Source organism: Curcuma longa, chromosome 2 (genome assembly GCF_044706935.1).
Source record: "Curcuma longa cultivar G26 ecotype Majalengka, Jawa Barat chromosome 2, ITB_CL_G26_1.1, whole genome shotgun sequence".
NCBI classification, from domain to species: Eukaryota; Viridiplantae; Streptophyta; class Magnoliopsida; order Zingiberales; family Zingiberaceae; genus Curcuma; species Curcuma longa.
The window spans coordinates 16,694,608-16,700,544 of NC_133862.1; the positions used below are offsets into that span (position 1 = coordinate 16,694,608).

At 39.2% G+C, this 5,937-nt stretch overlaps 1 long non-coding RNA gene across 1 annotated transcript; it reads left to right on the forward strand.

Moving 5' to 3' along the window:
• Positions 1 to 1,088: 1,088 nt before the first annotated feature.
• LOC141816348 (uncharacterized) lies at positions 1,089 to 2,858 on the forward strand. Its single transcript, XR_012600680.1, has 4 exons — positions 1,089 to 1,162; positions 1,733 to 1,866; positions 2,492 to 2,627; positions 2,717 to 2,858. It is a non-coding gene; the product is annotated as an uncharacterized LOC141816348 (long non-coding RNA).
• Positions 2,859 to 5,937: the final 3,079 nt, after the last annotated feature.

A 5,937-nucleotide genomic window follows, 5' to 3' on the forward strand; every position in this document is an offset into this window, starting at 1 on the left:
CATCTTAGATATTATATATATAATATATAATTATATATATATTATTTAACAATACATATTTTAATATATAATATTCTTTTTTATTAATAAAAATTTGATCCTTAAATTTTTTAATTTGACTTTTCACGTCACCACATCAAAAAAAATAATAATTCCCCAGTCAGTCAGGGTAAATCGGGAAGCGCATACAGCGGCCAATCCAGATGCCCAACATCCTTTGATTGCGTTTCCCATTTAAAGAAAAATTCTTGCAAATACGCCATAGCTGGGGATCGAACCACGGGTCCCTAAGTCACAACCCGGATGTCCCACCGTTGCATCATTACCTCGGGAGACCACGTCACCACATCAAAGATCCATGTTATAAATACATGTTAATATTATTATTTACATACGTCCATTCACATACGCTGTCAATATTATTAACAACGGTAAACAAAAATACGCACGCTGTCAATACTGCACGCTAATTTTTGCGGTGAGCGTTGAAACATCTGATCTCACCGCGAAACTTGTTTTTTCTCAACGACCGCCAAACCCTCGATCCCCAAACCTCAACGCCTCCTCCCTCTCCCTCCTCCGCTTTTCGTCAATCCACCACCCTCCTCCTTCTTCCTCCTCCGCTTCGCCAGCCTCCGCTCCTCCTCATCCTGCCGCCATCTTCTCCTCCGCCTCGCCTCGCCTCGCCTCGCATCCCCTCCCATTCTCTGCCGATTCCGTGTCCGAGCCCTCAAATCCTCCTCTGTGGCCCCCAAGACCGAAGACGACAACGAGGAGGAGGCGTCAAAGAATGGGGAGGGTTTCGATTCCGATGGAGCCGTGGCGGAGAAGGCAGCCGGCGCGGTCAGGGAGACGGAGGGCGGGGAGTTCCCCGTGGAGGAGGAGTTCGATTGATGGCGGTGCTTCGTGGTGAAGACGAGGATGCTCTTCGCACTTCCTTGGGAGCGTGTCAAGAAGGGAATGTGCTCTCCATAAACTTTGCGGCCAGGTGGGTCTTACTGGTTCTCTGCTGTCTTTGTCCTGCACCATTCGATTCCTATACCTACCAATAACCTTTCCTTAAATCTCATACAATCTTAAGCGGAAAAGGGAGATTGGTGACGGTGGGTGCTTGCGTGCAGAGGAATGGGATCAAAGGGGTTCTCGAATCGGAAAAAATTAGGTATTGGAGGTATTTTTCTTCTTTATTCAGTTTCTTTAGGCTCCTTCGTTGTGTTAACTGTCAGCTGATTCGTTGGTAGCATCAGGAAGAATAACCCCAAATCTAAAACATTAAGAGGAAAAATGGTGATTTTGACTAAGGAAATCTAGAAATCATTCTAAAACTTGTAGAGGATTACACTTTCTGCGGATAACAAAGAGATTATATGGCTGTTCTTCCACGCAGTGTACCCTGACATACTACTTTGCAATTTTCCTTTGAGATAGAACATTTGGAAATATATTTAGCTTCAAAAGTGTAGATTTCTGCCTTTTAACATATGAAAATTTTATTTATTTATTTTGTTTAAATCCTCTTGTATAGATTCAACCTTTCAAATATTTTGGGAGTCGTGATTTAGTTGTTGAAAGGAAGGAAAAAAATTGAGTTTACTTGATGGTAAAATGTAAATTAAGTTTATTTGAAGGCAAAATGTAAATTTTCGTTTTACTGGAAAAGTGAAAAATTTCTCTTGCATTTGTTTTTTAATGCTTCCTGTTGTTCTAAAAAAATATATCTCTATGTTTCTAGAGGCTCTTTGGAGCTTGAAAGAAATCATCCACAAAAATGCCTCAACGCAGCTTGACTCGTGCTCTCAGTGTTAGGGAGCGCATTGGTGACTCCCTTTCTTCCCATCCAAATGAACTGGTGGCACTTTCCTCAAGGCATATATATAACCATCTCAGATCCAATCTTTTGCTCCATGAAAATATCAAGAGAAGTCTTTCTTTCTTCTAGATGGTTGGATAGCTGCATGTTTACTTACATTGCCAAAACGATGTAATTTAAATGGTTGGCAGTTTTCTTTCTTTCTTTAAATGGATTTCAAAATCAACACTGGTTTGATTGAAAAACCAACACTGGTGTTGGTTTTAAAAAATTAAAACCACTGTTCGGCTGAAAAATCAACATTGGTGTTGATTTTTGAAAATCAACATCACAATCAACTCTAGTGCTGATTTTAAATGAATAGTTAATGCTTCTTGCCAGTACAAAAGTTTTTATTTCAAAATTATGACGTGTAAATATTTTGTATATATGGTACTTTAGTAGCTTGATTGAAAAGATAAGCTTTTTTTTATTACTTTTCACTGATGATTTGATATAATGGATAATTAAAAATTTCATCTTTTGCTTTCATGTTCCATAGATGAGATCCTATCCGTTACTGTATCTGCATGAGGAACAATTCTTAGGATTTAAATTCTTGCAACTAAGGTTGTTTTCTCCTTGTTTAAAAGTCTGCTTAGCTACAGTCTATGCTGATTAAATAAATGATTATTTAAATAGGTTCTATCCATCCGGCATGGCATGACTATTGAACAAGCAAAAAAATTGGAACATTTTGTGCTCAGATGGTGACTCGGAAGATGATGTAAAATGATCATCGAATGGATATCCGGATTCAACGAATTCCGAAACCAAGGTAATAGTACAAGTAGTATTTATTTGTACAATTCTTTAGTCAATTAAGTTATACTTGTTTAGTAAAAATATACATCTCAGTTGTTGCAGGAAGTCAAATTGCATTCAGAGATTTAAAAGTAAAAGTACATTCTTCTTGATAGATCTTGTTGGAAAGCATTCTGCGGTTTTCAATAAGTTTGGATTTATAGAGCTTTTGTAGAGAAGGTGGACCTAATATCATGATGCCGGACGGGAGAACGATTATCTTGCGAGTAATATTGATTCTATTAATCGACTACGATCGTTGAAAATGCTTGTTAGGATTGTTACTAGAAGTATTTGGTCAAAGCATCACATGTCAAAGGTATGATATTCTTGGGCACATCTATAAGTAACTTGAATGCACAGAAAAAGAAAACAACTTGTGTTAGATGTAACGTAGTCAGTCTAGTGGGGATTGACACATATAGATCATGTCCTGAATTAAGCGGGTATAAGACGGTGAAACGAACAAGACACGTCTTATTGTAATTGCTGAAGGGTTTAAAAGTATTCTTTCGGTCAATTGAAGATCATGATGTACTACTAGGTGTCACTCATGATCGTTTGACAATTAATGATTAACTACGGACGACTAATATAATCGGGAAACTATTGGGTCATACGCACTATAAATTCTCTGAATGATTTAAAACGAGTTTGAGAATTAGATTTTTAGATCGAGATAAATAAAGTTTGGTTGGATCGGATAATGACAAAATGATGGACTTTGTCTTATGAAGACGAAATGAATGAGACTGATTTTATTTAAATCGGAGGTGGTTTGATTATTAAACCAAATAATTCAATTGAACCAAATTGAACCAACTTGGTTTGGTTCATAATGGAAATTATTTGATAAAATAAAAGAGATGAAAAGATTCGTCTTGTGAAGACGAATTGAACAAAATTAGTTTGGGTCAAATCGGAGATCGTTTGATTATTAAACCAAGTGAACCAAAATTGAACCAATTTACTATAATAAACCTATATTTCGGTTTGGTACAGTTGGGTTTCTTGTTCCTTTAGTTCTTTTCTCCGCGTTGACCATCCGGTTCACACTCGCGACTGACGATTTCTCCCTCATGACTTTGTCCCTCTCGCGGTCTGATTCTGTCGAAACAGAGGAACGCCGACGCGATTCCTTCTCGCGTCCGCTTCCGGCGCCGATAATCTCGCAGCAGTTGCCTTAAAAAAGGGCTGAGAGTTGAGGGAGCCAGAGTGCAGAGGAAAACCCTAATCGTGCTCCCTGTTCGCGCCATCTGTTGAAAGCAAATTGCCGGTAGAGCTTCTCCTCCACGCGAGCATCACCAGACGCACCTCCTCCTTCTTGTTAACGATCGCGACTCTTTCCCTCTCCCTTTCCTCTATTCTGCCACTGCCAAGAATGTTGGTTGATAGGGAATGTTCTATCGCCGCCTATCACTGGAGTTTCCGTCAGAGGATGAGCCAGAAGAGGAGAGGCCAGAAACCCTAGCATTGTGTGCGCCTATTCTTCGGTCGCGAGAAACAGCCGATGTCGTCGTCGACTCTGCTTGGCCTTGTGGGAGAGGAAGAGAGGGAGTGAAACCATAACACCCGTGCTGCCTTTTCCTTCGCATTACCGACCACATTCTCTTCCTCTTCCCTTTCTCTGTTCGTTGTCGCCACTGACGCATGATTGGACTCTTTCCACCTACCGCCGTCCACCGGAGAATGTCTCTGTCGAAAAAGATATCGTTCCTTGTCTTGCTGCTTGTGGGAGAAGGGCAACGCCGGAATCCGCCGTCCTCTCCTCCTGCCGTGTGTGTGGGAGAAGGGTAACACTAGAGTCCTAGCATCGCGTTGCTTTCCATCTTCGTCGGTGATTGGAAACCCTAATTTGTGTCGTTCATCGAAGGAGAATAGGGGAGCAGCTGTCGCGTCAATATCGAAGATGCTGTTAGGGTGTATTAGGGTTTTGTGATCGGAATTCACTATCCGATCGTCGTAAATTGTTTACAACCATCGGATAGGTTGTCCGACGGTTGTCAAACAATTTCGATCGTCTTACGACCATCAACCATCTCTATGAGAACTTGTGAAGTTTTCGGAGATTGTTCTATCAACATCGGAAAGGTTCTAGCTATTTGCCCCTTAATCGACGGTCAAAGGTTGACCACCGAAAATTACACCGAGAATATGATTCTTAGTGATAGTTAGAAAGTTTCAGAAACGATCGTGACAAACATTGTTGCATATTTTTCGGAATTATATTTTCTTTCGATTCGATTGTTGCCGATCGTCGGCTAGTATTGAAAACGGTGATGCGACTTATGACATAGGAAGTCGTCCATACGAAAGCTTAACGTCAAGGGCTGCTCGATTGATGCCAACACCGCTTAACATCATCTACTAGGTACGCACAGAATTATTTATTATTCTAAAAATTTTAATTTTCAATCATGTCTTGTATACTGTTATATCATATATTTGCATGTGTGCGTTGTAATAATTAATTTTAATTATTTATTTATTTCTGCTGCGCATGTTTGTGAAACGTGTAAATGTTAGTAGTAAGCCCTAGCTAGAGTCAATTATGTGATGATTGACTAGGGATTTTTTTGTATCATATTCTATTATTAATAAAGGTAAAAGTTTTGGTTATTATACTTATTTTATATTTGTTGTGTCAAATAACTAAGTATAATAATATCCTTGGATAGTTAGTTCTAATCTACATCATATCGATTGTTTAAATCGATAGTGAGATGATGTAGAAAATACTACTCTTAATCATTCCTAGTCAAGTATTAATATTCAATGATGATTTTAATGCGTTAAGACTAGCATGTAGGTCAACTGGATGACTTGATCTCACAAGTCATGGATATGAGATATCAAGTTGACACATGAGTATACATTAGAGAATGTATACTGAATTGATCCGCCATGAGAAAGTTTCATAGATCGTTATATGAGTGTCATAAACTTTCTCATGTGACTATTGGTATGAATAGTCCTTAGACCTGAAGTCACTACGGTTCCTTACATAAGGAGTTATGTACTTTGGTATCGTCAAACGTCACCCGTAATAGGGTGGACTATAAAGACGATCACTAGGTATGTAACAAATTATGCGGAGGGATGTGAGTGATGTAGATGAGATCTATCCCTCCCATATAACGGGAGTGATATCTTACGACCTCTGATAGAATAGGACCACGAAATGTATGACCATGCTCAAATGAGTCAATATGAGATATTGAGTTCATTTGTTTGAGTGAGTCTACTTGGGGATCAAGAAACATAAAGATTGATAAGAGGATGAC